Source organism: Zalophus californianus, chromosome 9 (genome assembly GCF_009762305.2).
Source record: "Zalophus californianus isolate mZalCal1 chromosome 9, mZalCal1.pri.v2, whole genome shotgun sequence".
NCBI classification, from domain to species: Eukaryota; Metazoa; Chordata; class Mammalia; order Carnivora; family Otariidae; genus Zalophus; species Zalophus californianus.
The window spans coordinates 106,847,093-106,856,005 of NC_045603.1; the positions used below are offsets into that span (position 1 = coordinate 106,847,093).

An 8,913-nucleotide genomic window follows, 5' to 3' on the forward strand; every position below is an offset into this window, starting at 1 on the left:
TGCACCTGTCATCGTGAACACTGGGTGATGTTCGCTAACACTGGATGAATCGCTATATTGTAGACCTGAAACTAATATAACACTGTAGGTTAACTAACTGGTATTTAAATAAAAACTTAAAAAACATTTACTAGAATGCTACAATTACCAAGACAGTGTGGTACTAATGTAAAGATAAACAAATAGATTAATGGAGTAATAATATAAAGTCCAAAAATAGACTCACACTGATATAATTACTTGATTTTTGACATCGGCATTAAAACACTTCAAAAATGAAATAAAAATCTTTCAATAAATAATGCTGAAACAATTGGATATCAATATAAAAAAGGAAAGAAAGAATCTTGAACATTACCTGACACCATATGTGAAAATTAAATACAGAATTATCATAAACCTAAATGTAAGAGCTGAAGCTGTATAGAAACAGGAGAATATCTTTGTGACTTTGAGTTAGGCAAAGATTTCTAACAAGACACAAAGAGCTTGAACTATATAAGAAATATTCATAAAATGGACTTCAACAGAACTAAAAACTTTTGTACTCCAGAAGATAATTATAAAAAAATGAAAACACCAGGGATGGACTTGGAAAAAATATTTTCAAAATATACAACAGATTATGAACTGTATCTAAAACATATAAAAAACACTGTTAAAAAATTATTCTGCCATTTGTTAAAACAGGAAGACTGTTCAGAACTATTTCAAATGGTGTTGGGACTATCACAACTGAGAGAGATCTGGCCTAAATCTAAATACAGCAGAGATAGCTGGGGACTTACAGATATCAAGCAGGTGAAGGGGTTGGTGGATGGAAAATCACTTATGAAGGGATATCAAGGGTAGGGTTATTCTTGCTACACTGTCTGTTTAAGACCATCTTGTCTGTACAAGATTCTTGCTGAAGGCAGGCCAAGAGCTTAGACATCAAGAATGGAGGATGAAGAATTTGACTAGATAATCAAGGGTGAGCAGATATCAAAGATAGAGGATTCTCTATCAACTAATTTAGGAACATTCTTGCCACAACTGGACTGTGAAGACTAAAGATAAGGACCAAGGATGGGGCATAATCAAAAAAATAGCCAGGAGTGCCATGGCAGAGAGGTGAGGCAGAAGGAAATGTCAGGGCAGGCCCAGATCCCCAGGGCTCTCCAAGCCCCTCCCCTCCCCGGGGGCCCTGCCATGCCACCCTGGCCAGTAAGCGCCCTGAGTCAGGCCAGAGCCCCCTTCATCCCCCTCCCCACCCCTGTACCCCAGCCTTACAGAGCTGCTGAGTTGCCCTGAGTTCCCCCTGGGCCCAGTGTGGAGCAGGGGTCAGTGCTTCTCTTGGGTCTTGGGACAGGTAAGAACCCTGATGAAGGCCAGGGTCCTGATGTTGGCAGCCTGGGCAAGTGCAAGAGATTGTTGGCACCCTCTGCAGGGATGGAGGAGACCGCTTACAGGTCATTTCTGATTTTGACTTGACCTTGAGCAGGTTTGCATGTAATGGATGGACTTGTAAGAAGCGATGGACTTTTTACAACATTCTAGATAGCAGCAAGATCATCAGGGAGCAGTACTGGAATGAGCTCAAGGGGCTCCTTCGCCACTATTACCCAGTTGAGACTGACCCACACTGGACCATCATAGAGAAGTTACTTCATATGATGGATTGGTGGACCAAAGCACATGTCTCCCATGCCAGCAGAAGATTCAGAAGTTTCTAATAGCCCAGGTGGTTAGAGAATCCAATGCAATGCTTACAGAAGGATACAAGACGTTCTTCAATAATCCTCTACCAACATAACCTTCCCCTTTTCATCTTTTCCACAGGCATTGTTGATATCCTAGAGGGGATTATCCGACAGATGAAAGTGTTCCACCCCATCATCCACATTGTGTCCATAATTACATGGACTTTGAGAAAGACAGTTTCCTACAGGGATTCAAGAGCCAGCTCATATGCACAGACAACAAGAACAGCTCTGTTTGTGAGAACTCTGGGTACTTCCAGCAGCTTCAGGGTAAAACCACATCCTCCTGCTGGGAGACTCCATGGGGGACCTCACTATGGCTAATGGGGTTCCTGGTGTGGAAAGCATTCTCAAGATTGGTTTCTTTTTTTTTTTTTAAGACTTTATTTATTTACTTGACAGAGAGAGAGGGAGAGCACAAGCAAGGGAAGTAGCAGGCAGAGGGAGAGGGAGAAGCAGGCTCCCCTCTGAGCAGGGGGCCCGATGTGGGGCTCGATCCCAGGACCCTGCGATCATGACCTGCGCCGAAGGTAGCTGCTTCACGGACTGAGCCACCCAGGTGCCCCTCAAGATTGGTTTCTTGAATGAAAGGTGGAAGAGTGGCCAAAGCACAACACAGACTCTTATGACATTGTGCTAAAGAAGGACCAGACGCTAGATGTGGTCAACAGACTGCTACAGCACATCTGGTACCATGAGTACTGGATAGAGACAGAGGGCTCCTGCATGTGCAGGTGTGGGGCCAGGCAATGCAGGCCATGGAGAAAAAGGAGCCTCACCTAGAGGCTGCCCTGCTGGGAGCACTGCTCCTCCCTGGGTGTACAGAGAAGAGTCCAGGGTGGTGCAGCTGCTGAGTCCATGTCCCTCTCACCTCCCCCAGCACCTTCTGTTGTATTCTCCAGAGGCATGCAGGAGGCCCTGCCAAGTGGAAGGGCCAATTAGAGGAACACAAGACCTATAGGGTGTTAGTATTCTAGGGACCAATTGGTCCAAGGATTCTTTTTTCCCCAAAATTTTAAACATGGGAAGCTGTTCTTCAAATAAATCTAATGAGCGAAACAGATCAAAATTTTTAAAAAAGGAAAAACAAAACAAAAAACAAAAGGAGGGCCTGAAGAATCTATCTGAAGTTTGGTCAAAGAAAGTCTATGTCAAAAATTACAACTCAATGCTAAAAAGATAATTAACTAAATTCTTAAAAAGAAAGATCTGAATGAAAATTTAACCAAAGATGGCACACACACAAAAAAGGCAAATAACATAAAAATATCCAATAGTTTTATTCCTTAAAAAATTCAAAATAAAACTACAGTGAGATACTAGTTCATATGTGGAGGGGTTTAAATTATAAAAAATTCAAATTAAAACTACAATGAGATACTAGTTCATATGAAGAGGGGTTTAAATTAAAGTACTGACTTAGATGTGGAGCAATTGAAACTCTTGTATTTTGCTGTTGGAAGTGCAAAATGATAACCACTTTGTAAAATATTTGGAGCCAAACCCAAAAACAACCCAAATGCCCATCAACTGTTGAATGGATAAATATATTGTGGTGTATCCATTCCATGGAATACTACACAGCAATAAAAAGAAACAAACTTGTTTGATGACAATTCTCCATGGGGTTTCTATACTTCCAGTGGCAACTCTTTCCCAGACTGTCTTTTAAAGGATGTTTGTATGAAAAAAAAAAAAAAAAAAAAAAAAAAAAAAAAAAAAAAAACAGCCTGGGAGAACAGAGATAGTGTCTGTATTGTAGTTTTATTTCCTGACTAACATAATGAAGATAATGTCTTCCTCCAGGGTTAAAACTAGGCAAGTTTGCTAGCAGATTTGCTGACAGATTCATAAGCTCACAGGTCTTCCCCTGTATTATAATCTTTAGTTAAATAACTTATTAGATCTGTATTCTTGAGCCTGGGTCTCTATAGATTTCTCTGAAATCTTCTCAACACAGAATTTTTAAGTTAAGTATTCCTAAGGGGGATCCTTTTTCCCCTATGAAGTATATATTTTAGTTGAATAAAGCATTTTGATTTTGTAACTGTGCAAAGTCAAGTATGCAGAGATTAGTAGGTTGTTGAAAAATTTAAAGTATTTTAAGATGAATTTGGTTAACAGAGTAACTTGGGTTTCCCACCCAACCTTGGCATTTGCCTCATTCTTCACAAACCACTGCTCTTAAATTACATGCTGTCCATAATGGACACATATAATGGACAGTTGGTCACAGCAGACAAAAACAGATTTGCCCAAACAACTTATTACATTCAAGACATTCTTCTCTGTTTATAACAAACAGAAACTTTGGCTGCATGTGACTAGTTCTGAATTTTTCCACATATTGATATTGGTTTAAAAAAAAGAATATTTTTTAAGGATAGCTATAACAATAGTAATGCGATAAAATTTGATTTCACACAGTACTCTTAGGAACTAAATTATAGTAATTCTACTTTAATTTGTGGGATACCAGAAAGTTATGTGCAACTTTCCAGATTAAACCAATAGACCAAATCCTGCCACAAGATCTTGGCTTCTCTCAAGAGAGTGCAAACTCTCCAGCACGGGACTCCTCTATAAAGTAGCACTTATAATGAGAAATGTCAGATTCTAGCAATGGAGTACAATCAGAAGAAAATCTATGCTATGACTGAATAACATTGGTTTGCATTCCTGCCTTTGAATTTTTATAGTTCACATAAAAAATAACAATATAGTATCCTTGAAATGTGGATGAGTGGAGCATTGGGAAAGCTGAATGCTAGAACCAGTCCACCCAAAAGCTAGCTGTCAACTTTGTGCCAATCTTTGCATTTTTCTTGACCTTTTCTCATCTGTAGAAGTAGAGGGTTAGAATAAATAATACCTAAGCTTCCTCTCATGCTAAAACTCTGAGGTAAAAAATTATAAGCCAACCATCATTCTTGCATTTTACATATATGAATTCAGTCCTCAGAACCATCTTATTAAGTAGGAATTATTATTATTACCATTTTACAGATAAAGAGAAATATTATAATTAAACTTCCAACTAAGAAGTAAACCTGCTAAACATATGAACATTTATTTGTGTTACCTTGGACTCTTCCCATTTCCCCCCCACCCATCCCTATCTCAGTTTCATCCTACTTTCTCACCCTTCCACACAACCCTAAGAGTCATCCCTTGAATTGCTAAAACTTAGATGGATACAAACTTGGACAAAGTGACAGAAAATCAGAAAAGAGATGATGACTGTAGGTAGAGATTTTAGACTTACCAGCTTCTAGGACGATTCCAGAACCTGACTGCGGATAAACTCTACCATAACAATCATACACATAAGAAAAGAGGATTTATAAGGCAGGAGACAACAATAAGTCACTGGACAAAAGGAGAGCTTGGAAGAGGTGGTATTCCCCACTAGTATCTGTTTTCCTTCCACTCTCAGAATGAGGATTGTATTTCCCTGCCCGGTGGGAGTCAGGCTCGGTCATGTGCCTAGCTTTGGCCAATGAAATGTGGTAGAAATGAAATGGCAGAGTTTTTGTGGCCAGTTTGTTCTTTGCTGGGCTCACTTTTCCCACTGCCACTGTGACCTGCATGCTTCAGAGAGACTGTCCTGACTGCCTGGCTACCTGAAGAGAATGAGACAACACACTGATTATACAACCTAACTGAGAAAGCAGTCTTTGTTCTCTTCAGCACTGAGATATGAATGCACTGGGGAGAATAAGGAGGACCCAGGAAGGTAAAGGCTGAACAAATGGAGAATTGTGTCACCAAATTCACATTTGAGAGCATGGGGAGCAAAGTCAAGAGTGTCAAATGCTAAAAGAGATGGAGTTAGAGAAGACAATTGTACACTCTTTGGATCTTATTGAGAGCATTTTCAGTGGACGAGTGGGGGCTAAGTCAGACTGCAGTGGCTGGTGTCCGTGCAAACACAGGGAAATGAGAATAGTAGTACAGAGAACTTGTTAAAAAATTAAGGGAATAAGAGAGGTAAGATTACATAGGGAGATAGGGAGAGTTGGGGGACCCTGGAGCAATTTGTGTACATGGGAGGTGACAGGGAATCTCATATTTACTGGGTAAGCATCATAAGGATCTGGGATTTTATCATGACAAGAGTGACTTAGAGTAGAGTGACTTAAAATGAAGGGGTGAGTTGTGTCCATGTGTAGTGCACAATCGATGATTTTTTTCTAAGCACACACATCTTTTCCGGTGAGTCATGTATATCCCTGAATGCCTCTACTACAACTAGGTCACATCTTTATAATTTGTAATGGGCTTACCTCTAGATACACAAGTGCACAGATACATGAGCCTATAAGATAATAAATAGGATGTCTACTTGTTTTTCCTTTTTTTGTTTGTTTGTTTTTAAGAGCAGGGGAGGGGGCAAAGGGAGAGAGAGAATCTTAAGCAGGCTCTATGACCACTGCAGAGCATGACACAGGGCTCTCAATCTCACAACCTTGAGATCATGAGCTGAGCTGAACTCAAAAGTCAGAGGCTTAACTGACTGAGCCACCAGGCTCCCCAATACTTGTTTTTCTTTGATATCTGAATCAAAATGGAATCCAAGAGGATCTTAAGTAAGTTACAGGCCAGTACGCAGCATGGAGTTTGAATTCACACTCCACCACTTAATATCTGTGTGTCACTAATGAAGTTACTTAACCTCTTTTTATTTCTCTTTATTTATTACCCAGTCATAACTACATAACTAACATATACACACACACTATATTCATATTATCCCATTTTTTTAAATTTAAAGCTTATTAACATATGCCCAGAAATTTTCCATAAGGAAATCTATACTTCTTTTTTTTATAATACTTTTTTCAAGATTTTATTTATTTATTTGAGAGAGAGAGGAGAGCACAAGAGGGGGGAGCGGGAGAGGGAGAAGCAGACTCCCTGCTGAGCAGGGAACCCGATGCGGGACTCGATCCCGGGACTCCAGGATCATGACCTGAGCCGAAGGCAGTCACTTAACCAACTGAGCCACCCAGGCGCCCGGAAATCTATACTTCTTAAAATCATTTGTTCATTGGTAGAGGGTAAAGGACAGGGAAGGAAGCTTGCTGAAAATGCAAATCATACAGGACAAAAGCTACAACCAGTGCTGGTCTCCCAACCCTAATCACACTTACAATTCCAGAAAAAGCATGGGGAAGGAATTGAACGGTTTGGTTTTTAAAATTCTAGAATAGAAAGCCCCGAGGGAAAATGATGAAAAATTATTCCCCTTGTAATAATTATGCTAACATTTTGTAAACATTACAGATTTAATCATGATAGTAATAATTCCTAAAGTTTATGACATACTTCTTCCTTTTCTTAAAAACTGCTATATGACTTATTTAAAATATGTATGAATTTAAGGTAATTTTAATTTGAGGTGAGCACTTCAATTTTTTAAAAATGTGAAAGCAAAGATGAGTGGAGCAACAGCTTTGTAAATTGGTCCAATGTATATGATACTAGGGGAGTAACTAACTGGGTTTATGTAACTGTTGAGAGAACAGAAACTGACTCTTAAATTACTTTGTTTCATTATCCCAAGGATTATTATTAAGTCTTGACTTTAATAAGACTCCAATATTAGGAGAATATTTTCAATACTGCATAAATCATAGAACCATCACTATAGTTTTAATTGGAAGGTGCCTTAGAATCCCTTCTCTCTCTTGCATATAAAGACACTGAGGCCCAGAAAGAGTAAATGGGTTAGCCAGAGTCTTACTTCATAGAAAAAGATCAATTAGTACTAAATGTGAAATAAATGACCACAAATAGTTTTAATATTGCAGCATCATTATTGGTTAATTATATCATAAGTGAGGCTGTATTTATAGTCCAACTCTAGTTTCTAATCATAGCTTTTTCAGTTCTACTCTTGCCTCATACAGAAAGAGCCCCTAACTCTATGACTTGATAAAGATTCACATTAATGACAGTACCTTTTTTGTTCTGTGATTTTACCTTCTTTCTTCAGGCAAAAGTCTCTCATGAATGTCACAGGATGCTCTGCACATCTACTGCATTGAGAAGGATACTCTTCTTTCACCCAATATGCATGAGATCGTTATTAACCCATGATTATTTTGAGGAAATAAGCAGAGCATGAATTATAGAACAATAAGCAAACACAAAGGTAACCAACTTTACCCACTAGTGAACAAAGCACAGAAGACAAACAGAGCGTGTAGAGGTCGAGGGACTGCCATAAGGGAGCACCAAGCTGCCTGTAATGTCAGAAAGGTCATCAGACAATGGGAGATGTTTAGAACTACATGCATTCTCCTGTTTACAGTTTCTTGAAGCAAAATTTTGATTCATACAATAAATTCAACATATTTCCTCTCCAATAAACCTTTTCAAAGAGTGAAATTCAAATTACAAAGAACTATTTTATTATTATTACTTGAAACATTATAAATGGTTGCCAGTACAGAAATGAGAAGTGACATAATGACATTTGATCTATGAGCCCATCCACTGAAAAATAAAATCTCCAGATAGAAGGCATTGAAGGTATATGTGTCCTTTGTTACTTACAGTATATTTCATTCTAAATGAAACAAAGCGCTAAGGCTCATACACTGCTTGAGTGTCCCTTACAGAACGCCAATTAGCATCAGTGCCCAGTGGCAGCCCAGCTCAAGCACAGTCTATAGGCACTCACCCATTACACACAGCAGGAAGTTGTATTGCTCTAAAACCACAAGCCACGGCTTTGATGGTTCAGGAGACCTTGGCCTTTTAAACGTATAAACAACCTTTCTTTTCTAATCTGGGCCATTAGAGGGAAATGCTGTGAAAGCCTGTATTCTGAAATAACCAGGTTTGCTCAGAGTCATGACAGTTTTCAATCTTGCTTCCAGTAACAGAAGAATAGCGTTGAACTAAAAATAACATGGGTGCAGAATGTGCCTTGGGCACCTACTGAGGCCCAAAGGGTTTCAGATTAATTTGAAACCAAGTGAAGGTGGATTTTTCTCTCTGCTTTGGCCCTTTTGTGGGTGTTGTAATCAGGAGGAAAATTCATCTGTCTAATGAGCTCTAGGCACAGAAAGAAAAGAAACTGTGTTCAAGACTAAAACCCTCATCAGGCAACCCTATGGCTTTTCTTTTCTATGTTACAATCAGCACTTCTCTATTGATTCTG

At 39.1% G+C, this 8,913-nt stretch overlaps 1 pseudogene; it reads left to right on the forward strand.

The window, feature by feature from the left end:
- The first annotated feature begins 1,102 nt into the window (after window positions 1–1,102).
- On the forward strand, window positions 1,103–8,519 carry LOC113922244 (annotated as a pseudogene).
- Window positions 8,520–8,913: the final 394 nt, after the last annotated feature.